The sequence below is a fragment of the Vicugna pacos genome, chromosome 7, assembly GCF_048564905.1.
Source record: "Vicugna pacos chromosome 7, VicPac4, whole genome shotgun sequence".
Taxonomy (NCBI): domain Eukaryota; kingdom Metazoa; phylum Chordata; class Mammalia; order Artiodactyla; family Camelidae; genus Vicugna; species Vicugna pacos.
This window is the reverse complement of record NC_132993.1, coordinates 53,431,381-53,442,104: the sequence shown is the minus strand read 5'-3', so window position 1 is coordinate 53,442,104 and position 10,724 is coordinate 53,431,381.

Here is a 10,724-nt window from a genome sequence, read left to right as displayed (position 1 = left end):
TGCAGTTCCTAGGGAAGGAGGCTCTGGGGTCTAATTATGATCCTCGTCCATCCCTTGCCCCAGCTAACTGCATCCTAATTGATGAGCTTGTCTCCACTGTTGAGAGGCCCCGAAACACCCTGCACACAGCTACAAAAGCAGAAACATCACTCTTCACACTTCTGCTTAGTAGTCTTTGGTGACTCACCTTAGCCAAAAGCTGTTTCTAAAACTTGCTTTTTATTAGAAATCACTTGAGCCACGTTATTTTATGAGTACAATTAGCATACAGTAAAATTGAAATTTTCTGTTGGTTTGTAATTCCATGAATTCTATGCCTACATGTTGTGGTAGGTAGAACAGTGGACCTCCAAACTTACAGGCCCCCTGAACCCCTTATCCTTCCACAGAAGAATTTCAAAGTTTAGTTTCAGCCTCTCTCAATAACCTCGACTCCAGGCATACTTCCTTGTCTCTTCCATCCCCCCAGCTGAGGTCGGTGTATCACTTAGGGCAGAATCACAGGGGAATAGGATTCCTGGACCCGATCCCAGGCCTACTCAACCAGAAACTCAGGAACCTTTATATAAACCAATACCCAAAGTGATTCCAGTAATAAACAACCCAGATCTCACAGATCAAAACGTGGAGCAGTGGTGGTGTTCCTACCGGCTGAGCGTGCGTCACAGTCATCTTGGAAGATTTATCAGGAGGAGCATGCCTCCTGCATTCTTCTGCTGGGCTGTTGGGAGTTGGGGGACTGGGATGCATAGCTTAAGAAAGTTTCCCAGAGGATTCTGCCAATCCTAGATTTTTCTCTCCCTCTCTGCTTCTCACGTGCCAGTTCCTCTTATCTGCCTGAAATTGTCCACCAAATTTATATGCTTGGGATCATACATCACTTCATCTATAAAGATGTCTCCATATCCTCATTCAAGGAAGATTGACTGCTCTCATAACTGTACTCAGGTACGTAGTAGATATTTGTTATACAGAATTTCACATACTGAATTATAGTCAGTGGTCTCTGCCTTTCATGCCTACGAGACTATGAGCTCCTCAAAAGAAGCTGTGCCTTCTTTATTTTCGTCATCTTCAGAGCTTATTCAATCAATATATGTTTAAGTATATAAACAATTATGTTTTATAAACACAACAAAATGAATACCTCAGTAACAGTGAAGTCAGTGAGACAAGTTCTAGTGTTGCAATTTTGATTTTCTCATCTCTGGAAAATTCTGTGTGGCCAGATGCAAAGCAGTTCTGTTTCATGTTTTCCTAAATGTTTGACTTTGAATATCAGAGTAGGGACCAACACTTTGTTTTAAGGTGTCATTTTCACTATGGGAAACTTTTACCATCCATTCCAATGGTATTTTCCTTGAAATTCAAAAAGAATATTAGGAGCCAAAGATGGTTTGCTTATTCATATCAAATGCCCCTCCATGCAGAAAAGTTACATATCGTCACTCCCTGGAACCCAAGCATGGCCAGTGACTGTGAACAGAAGTGCTAGTGTAACTTCGGAGCAGAAGCTCCAAGAGCCAGCAGGTGGTTACCACAGCCTGTTCGCCTTTGCTTTATCATCAGTGCTCTGGCGTAAGACTACACCATCAAAAGAAAGTCTGAAACAGGACTGCCGATGACCCACGGTGGGTATATTATAGACGGAAAACTAAACTTTGTTTCTGTAAGCCGCTTAGCACAAGCTAATCGATCCTGACTGATACAGGCTCTTGTGACATTGGGCCCTAGAATTCCCCAAGCAAGTATGACAATGAACCAGAATATGGAAACCTTAGTTATTGAGCTTGCTAGGGTGAGTGTGTTTAAAACTTTTTTTGAACTTTCCTCGGGTAGAGGGTGACCTTAGGGGCATCTAGAAATGTGCGTGTGTGTGTGTGTGTGTGTGCATGTAGGGGCTTGGCTTATCATTACTGGAGGACCTACTGGCATGTAGTGTCTGGGGTTACAGGTGCTATACGTCCTACAGTGCACGAGAGACTTGCTCAAGAATTGTTCTCGCAGGGACACTGAAACACAAAACCCACTTAAAAACATGCAGGTCAATTCCATCTCAAGAAAAAAAGAGAGAGACTTACAGATTCAATAGTCATGGTCATAATAAATACATAAAAAGTGTACATGGGGTTGAATTTTTATTCAAGTAGGGTTACTGAATCAGTTTGTCAAGAATATTCTTAAGTTCTTGACAAACCTTTGTTCAGAAAGCCATGGCATTTCTAACTTTTTGGCACATTCTTGAGTCAGTTCTTTAATCAAAGGGTGAACTTTGAAGGCTCTTTCTCAGATACAGTGTCTCTCCTTCCCAGGATTTAAATTTATAATCACTAATGTGGTTATAAATGTATTGATTCTCAGTTTTTCCAGTTGAGTGTTTTTCTTGCTCTCTAGAAAATACTGATTCTCTTGCTACTAATGGATGCTATATCCTGCAGATTTACTTCCTAATTCCTTTCCCTTTTAACAATATGACACACACTTTGATCTTTCATTATGAGTCGATCCTGCCACCTCATAATCATTTTTTGTTGCTATGCGCTGATTTCCCTGTACCTTTTTGCTATTCTAGAAAAGGATGTTTCCAAAGGGAATTAACTCAGTCTTCCAGAAGGGACTTTAGCATTATATTAGAACCTGATGAGTCTTTTCCAAACTAATCTAATTAATCAAACATCCTGTTCCATCTCTTGGGTGATACCTGACATTGCAAACTCACAGGCAAGTTTCTGTTTTCTGTCGCCTCATTGCACCCTCCAGCACTAATGCTGAATATTTTTCTCCTTTTCAAGCGACTCTTGTGCTTTGCATTTGATACACACACTTATCAGCTGTGCCAGGGTACCACTGTAATTTTACTGGCCTTAACTGCTTTTAGCAGCACCGCCCAATTTAGTATCAATTGTGAATTTCATTGCAATGCTTCTACGCCTTCATATTTATCCAATTAGGTATCCGTTTAACCTGCACCTTGAGGGCAGTATCTAACGTGAAGTCCACACATGGTGGGTGGGATTCAATCTTCTGAATACTAAACAAGTCAGGCAAACAGGAGAGCTTGTGCTATCTTCTTCATGAATAGTCAGTGTAAGGGCAAGCAGGCTTATACTAAAGTGTAGTATGACTTACTGTCTGTAAAAATATGGGTGACTTAAAGAATTGGCTTGTCTTGAGACACAGAAGAGAGGTCAAATAACAGCATCATTATACAATTGTACAGCATTAAGAGACTTAAATGATCCAATAATATAAGCAATTACTTTTAAAAGCATCAAAAATGAAGCCAAATCTATTTTTTCCTTCCCCCAAATCTGGATTGATTGTATGTATTGTCTGAAATCATGGGGAGCATTCTGAATCCTTTATTCCGTTTCTTTTTACCAAGCCTGGGAAGGCTGTGTGAATGTTAATATGTCCTGAATAAATCCCGTGCTCACTGTAGCACCTTATAATGATGTGTTTCCAAGCTGCCATATCACGGTTGATTATGACTTCTTTTTCTTTGCAATCCTTCATTTCATTTCCATTCCTTACCTTGGTGTTAATATTCCTGACTATTTGAATTCATTTTAGAGTTCATGAGATGCTGTATCAAATGTTTTGCTAAAATCCAAATGTATTACATCTCCCACATTGCAGTCATCCACTAATCTTGTAATTCAATAAAAAAAAAGCAATCAGATTTGTTTGGCATGATTTGTTCTGTGTAAACCCAGGCTGCTTATTGCTCAATGGTGCTTAAATGATAAGTAGTGCTCAACGCAAATTTCCTCATCTCACTTCTCATTTTAACTCAGAAAAGTCTATAGTGTTTTTGTTCACAGATTTTCCTCCTGGCACGTAGCTAGTTTCTAGGTCCGGAAAAACCAGAGAACAGAAAGAACATACTAATTTCATCTGGGTACCCCTTTCTCTTTGTTTGCTTTTATATTACTTATTTTCCCATTTATTACCCCTACAATTTCTTATTAGATTTTCATTGACTTTATTATGTGAGTAATCCCTTTATTCCTATTTTCCCATAACATCTTTTTAGGAAACGTGTTCATTGGTAGGGGGACAAGAGGACTGTGAGAATAAAATTTATTTCATACATCTCCGTTGAGAATTAAAGGGCAATGCCTTTATGTTTGTGCAATCTCTCTATCCGTATTAGGCACATAAGAAAGATACAGTTGTAATTTCTCTCTTAAGCCTAAATCTCACATATAACGGATGATAATCATTTCATTTTAATGAATTCTTTCACTTTTGCTCAACTTTAAGTACCTGCCATGGGTTGAATTGTGTCCTCCCTCAAAAAAAAGGCATCAAGTCCTAACTGCAGCATCTCAGAAGGTGACCTTATCTGGCGGTGGGGTTGCTACCAAGCCGGTTGCCTTACCTGACGATGGGCAGCAAGTCAAAGCACTGAGACACCGAGGTTTGCAGCAAAGAGAGGGTTTACTCGCGAGGCAGCTAAGCGAAGAGGCAGGAAAACAAAGCTCAAGCTCCTTCCCCAAACGCAAGGGGTTCTGGGTATTTACGTGATACCTAGCAGGGCAGTTCAAGGCACCGGGAGCGTGGGGAAAGGTGATTGGAAAAAGGTGCAGTAATTGTGGTTCTGCGCAGGCGTAACTAAGCTAAGGGCGGCTGCAGGTTCAGGTGGCCGAGAGGCAACTCGTGCATGCCCAGTTGGAGGATGGGCGGTCCTACCCAGTCTTCAGGCACTCAGCCTGACCTAGAGGCAGCTGACTCCTAGTTCCTAGAAAACAACTCATGCAAACATCTTTTTGTAAGCTACTTGCTGCTTGGAGGACATGCCAATCTTAAAACCACCTTGATTAGTGAAGGCAGGTGAAATGATTTAACCATGGATTCAGGGTCTTTACAGAGAGGTGAGTTAAAATGAAGTCATTAGGGTAAGCCCTAACCCAATATGACCCGTATCCTTTTGAAAAGGAGAAACTGAACACAGAGGCAGATGCAGAGGGAAGATGATATGAAAAGAAGTGGGAAAAAGAAGAACAACTACAGCCAAGGGGAGAGGCCTGGAGCAGATCCAGCCCTGAAAAGATACCAGCCCAGTCAATACCTTGATTTTGGACATCTAGCCTCAGAACTCGAGACAGTCAATTTCTGAGGTTGAAACTCCCCTGTTGGTGCTACTCTGTTATGGCAGCCCCAGAAACTAATATCGTACCTATCCTATATGCATATTGTTTTGTTTTCATCATTATTTCTCTTAGATTTTTACTCTTCTGGAGTTTGGTATTTCCAGTTCTTGCTAATCACTGCTTTTATGCACATTACCATAGCAGCAGGTTTTAAGGTCCTGTAGGAATTAAGCCATTCTTGAAGGAAATGGACAAACAAAAAGGACATTCTATACTCACTAGTTTTCACATTCTGAAAATGGGTGATAATATCATTTTTAGGGACTTTGAAAAAGACTGGACACCCAGCTGACAATTCTACTTCTTACTTTAGTTTCCAGTTGCTCAGTTACTTCTCACCCATCCTGCAAGGGCTTGATGGGACTGGAAGACTCCATGCCCATTGACAGGCAAGGAGTGAGGAAACAAACTAAGGCAAACCCTTGGGTTTTCTCTCTCGGGCTCTGAATTTTGAGTAAAGTCATGCAAGAATGGAAAGACACTTGGTAATCGTCAATTTCAGTAATGATGACCTGAAATAGACTGGTAACTGTTTCTTGCTACTAAGATTTTTTTTAAAGCTAAGTTCTTTATCATTTCCATCATCTTTGCTCTCTACTCACTATACTTCTACTAATCTCTTTTTCCACTTACGGGTAGAGGACATTTTCATGAGCACATATCCAAAGTTTACAGAATTTTAAATCTATCCATTCAGCCTCACAAAAACCCAGATAGATGGCCATGTCCCTAATTCCAATAAACATCCACCATCTCTTGACTGATAAAATATAAGATACAGGAATACAAAAAGTAAAATTTATGATAACTGTTGTGGGCCACCACTGATATAGAGGGGGGGAAAGTTTAATGTTATTAGGTCCAGGAAAGTTTCCCTGTGAGGGATATCTGTCCTGGAGTGATGATGGGATGATTCGATCACAAAAGGTCACTGTACAAGGCAAACTTAGAAGAGCATTTTAACCAAGCTTTCCCATGTAGGGTGTAGATAAAGACTGAACTTGTTTTCCAAACTCTGAGAATAAAACTGAGACCTGTTAATAATATGTGGGGAAAATAGGTGTCTTAGGCAACCATGGACCATGCCAGGCAAACTGAGGCACTTATTAAGCTGGTAGCAACTCCTAAGCTCTCTGTTATGAAAGGGACAGTGCAATGGACTATCAGATGGAATGCATCAAAGACTGGAGTAATTCAGTGTTAGAAGGATGTTGTACTCATCTCTGTTGTCCTTTTTTTGCATCAGTAGTAGGTTGTGGACAGGGGGCCAGTTGGCCAGGGTGTATACCATAGATAGCTAAACCATCTACAAAACGGTGCTTCATGGCTTTGAAAACCTCCTAATCAGTTCGTTATTGTTGCCTGGACCATCAAATACTAACGAATACAATGACCCCTTCGTAACAGTGAGGAATCTCAGTATGTTCACATACACAGCAAGTGGGCATTTGATAAATGCTTTTAATCAGGATGCTGAGGGTCAAGGCAGTCCGGAAGTTAGGGAGTCGGCAGTCTGCCTTGCCTTGAGTTTTAGTTAAATGTTCAACATCCTTCTGCACAATGGGCCACATAGACTTACACTTAGTGATTGATTAAATCCTTTCTTTTATAGTAAGAGGCATGATTGAAGGTAAATACTCATTATGTTTGAATAAAAGAATCTCTGCTTCCCACTGTCACTAGCATTCTTAAAGCTCCTTCTTGACCATACTCCTCTTGCATAGACATTATGCACTATGTGATAGATTTCAGCCTAATATACCACATCATATAGTTCTCTAAGTGTGGGTTAGATTCGTGTGGGTTAGTCTTATTTAGTTTTATAAATCTTTTTATAAATCTACTATATATTCCAGAGAGTCTACCTATAGGATGGGGCACTTAATTTGAATGTAGAAAGTACACTGTCAGCTGATCTTACAGCAATGTTTAGTATCAATCTGTAGAAGATTTATAACTGGAGATTTTGAGAGACTAAATCAATAAATTTCCCAGTATAGACCAAACTGAAATAATACAAAGTCTGTTCTAATATGATTGAATTACTTTTCACTCAGTGAATATATCTGCATGCAATACATTTCTCCTTTGGGATCTAAATTATCCAAATACTTATTTTCGTATTTCTCCTTGTTTTGGTTTTAGAAACACTGCCTCGGGGTTTCTACGAGCACAGATTTTTATGAAAACAAGTAAATTCTAGGAAAGAAGTCTTTTTTCAGTTGATTCTATGTCAGTTTTCTTGGTACTGAATTTCAGAGGTTAGGATGTGAAATAATTAAATGGCAATTTTATGGGTTATTTGAAACATTTACTATTTACACATGCAAAACAAGCTCTTCAGGAAACAAGAAAAATCAACAAATTTGGAATGCTATCAAATTTGGGCCTGGTATTATATACCTCAGAAAAAAAGAAATCAGAATCTTATCTCTTCAGATGCTGCCCTTCCTATAATAAACTACAATTTAGTCCGTAAGTGAGTGATTCTAAACAAATCACCTTAATCTATATGTGATTAAGTACCATATTTCAAGGATATGGTCTGAAATGATCACTGTCTTAAAGAGCTTAAGCATAGCCTCAATCTGTTTGTGTCTTTATGATATGCTAATCAAATCTGTCCAAACTAAAGAAACGAGTGCAAAAGATCAGCTCACTGTTTGACGTGGATTGTTTTAAGGTGCTGGGCTGTTTTTATTTGTTAACATAGATGTAAATAACTTGAGTTATTTTCAAAACACTCAATAAGCTTGTTATCTAAATACATTTTTTTTCTCTGCAACAATCATTGGGACTTTGTAGAAATAGTGTTTATACATAAAGTTCTTTCTTTTTTCTTTAATAATGCTATTAAACTACAGTATGAAATCAAGGCCCATCTATTAATAAAGGAACTACAAGAAATGTGAATAATTAGAAAGCGTAAGGTTGCATTTTTTACATTTATGATTCTAACATGTAACAAAGCATCCCCTGTAGTATTTTTTAAAAATAATTTAAGGATAAAAAGAATCTAAACGCTCTGGAGATACTAGTGGTGATGGTTGGACAACACTGTGAATGTAATTAATGCCACTGAAGTATACACCTAAAAATGGTTAAAATGGCAAGTTTTATGTTATACATATTTTAGTACAACTTCTTAAAATAGAAAAAGTTAGAGTAATATTCTTCAATATTTTAAGTATATTTCTGCAGTATTGAAAGCAGGATAGCATTTTGCAGTTTAAAGAGTACCACATGCATTCTTTTTTCCTTCCCATTTTTTCCTCACATTTTTCTTCTGTCCATTAAATTCACATTAAGTTTGCTATAGGACCAGTGGTTGTACTGACTAATCAAAAAAAAAAGTTAATACACATAAGGTGTCATAGTTTCCTCTGAAGCAATGGGATATTTTTTAAAAATTAAAAGCAATATGATTTCAGTTCTATTTTTTTACTTTAAAAATGCATTTGTTACTTCTTCTGAATCACGTGACTTGAAATCTACCATCCTTTCAAAGTTTTCTGGGAGATCTACTACTTTCAGAAGTCATGTCTAATATCATAAATCACGGGGGCAGTGCTTACAACTTCCTGAAGAGGTTGACCTGTCACTTTCAGAATCATTAAGCTGTATCCTTCTCCAGTAGAAAAACAGAGTGGTACTTCATTTTGATTTCTAAACGCTTAGAGACACGTGCAAAAATCATGTTTTTATATTGCTGTTGTTTAAATAGTACTTGATCTCTTTTTCAGATTTGTCTATAATCAAAAGTGGTTAAAGCAATACATTTTAAATAAGACTGTGTTTCAGCAAAATGTGAGTCATTGCCACATACATGTTTAAGTCATTAGGAACTTAAATCAAGAAGGTAGCTAGATCCAGGTTACACAAAAAAGTAAGGTCTATGAATTTACCTGTGATCACACGACATCTTGACTCGACATTCTGGTTTTGTCTTTAGCCTCAGCTTCTCCTCAGACAAAGCCAATCAGAGATGGGGCAGAACCATATGTCATGCGTGCCAGCTGGGAGTCACTTAAATAATTTAGATCCTTCCTTTCCCCTGATTTCTTCCTGGTATAGTGGCTGAACACATTAAGTGAAATAATATATTTGAAGAGATTAGAACACAGAACTAGGAAAAGATTTGTCAAATGTCCTAGGACCTTAATTACGTGGGAAGTTACAGGAGCACAGAGACATGACCCAAGTGCCTTACTCAAGAAATAAATGCTTTAAATGATTCAGATGATTAGAAGAAAGAAAAAAAAATAGATGCCACTTATCAGTTTTCCATGTGCCACCTTCCAGAGGGATCACGAAAGTGCAATGTTTTCAGTTTCTGGGCTTTTATTTTAGACTTAGGTTTTGAGCATATTTAATTTGCTATAATCCCATAAATTTCATAGCATGTTTTCTCAAACCATAATTTTAATACATCCAAGTGAATTAAAAATGTCTTCCCCATAGAAACATAAATATAATTTTGGAATGGAACTAAATAAGAATATTGGAATCAATATGAATTGATAACTATATGAATTTATAAACTATAATTATTCTATATATACTTTTAAGGGAACATTCTAAAATCATCATCATCTCTTTCTATGGGCATCCCACTACTAATCAGATCTTCTCATCTTAAACTCTGTTTTTCCATAAACTGCTTTTTTCAATACATAAATCTTTCTAAACAAGTCACTCTACCTCATATCCATCTCCAGATCCCTGTGAATAACTTATCCAGAAAAAGGGACTCTGAATATGTGATTCAGTTAAAGATCTTCAGATAGGAAGATTATCCTGGGTTATCTGGGTAGAACCTAAGTGTAATCACAGGTGTCCTTATAAGAGGTAGGCTGGGGGAGATTTGACTACAGTAGAGGAGAAAGACATGTGACCACAGAAGCAGAGAAAGCAGTGAGGACGCCAGGAGCCTTAAATGTCAGCAACTTCTAAAAGTAGAAGAAGCGAGCACAGGATTCTTCCCCGGATCCCCCAGAAGGAAGAAGCCCTACAGACACCTTGATTTTAGCCCCTTTGGACTCATTTTGGACTTCTGATCTCTAGAACTATAACAGGATACATCTGTGTTGCTTTAAGCTATTAAGTTTGTGGCAATCTGGTACAGCATCTATAGGAAATTGATAAAAATCTATAAAAACAAGTTTCAGTTAAATGACCTCCAAGATCCTTCCATGATTTGAGCAAACTGCTCTGCACTGTCAGCTGTGTGAATTTTTATTTTTCAGCATATTATAGGCATAACTTAAAAAAACAGTTTTCATTAGTTATTTGAGATGTAACATTCTTTGTTGTAATTAGTCTGTTGGGCATTAGCATCAAGAGGCAGCAAACACGAAGGGAGATACTTCCTTTAGTTTCTTTTACCAAGATAAAGGAAATGCTATATCATTGACCTTTATGATTGAAGAGCCAATTCAATTAGAAATTCAAAACACAAGAATCTTGCAGAAATCAGCTGCCAGATTTATTAATCTATCTGAAAATGAAAACACAACTAAACAAAAAGTAGAATAAGAACAGAACTTAAAAAAAAAGTTTAGATACATT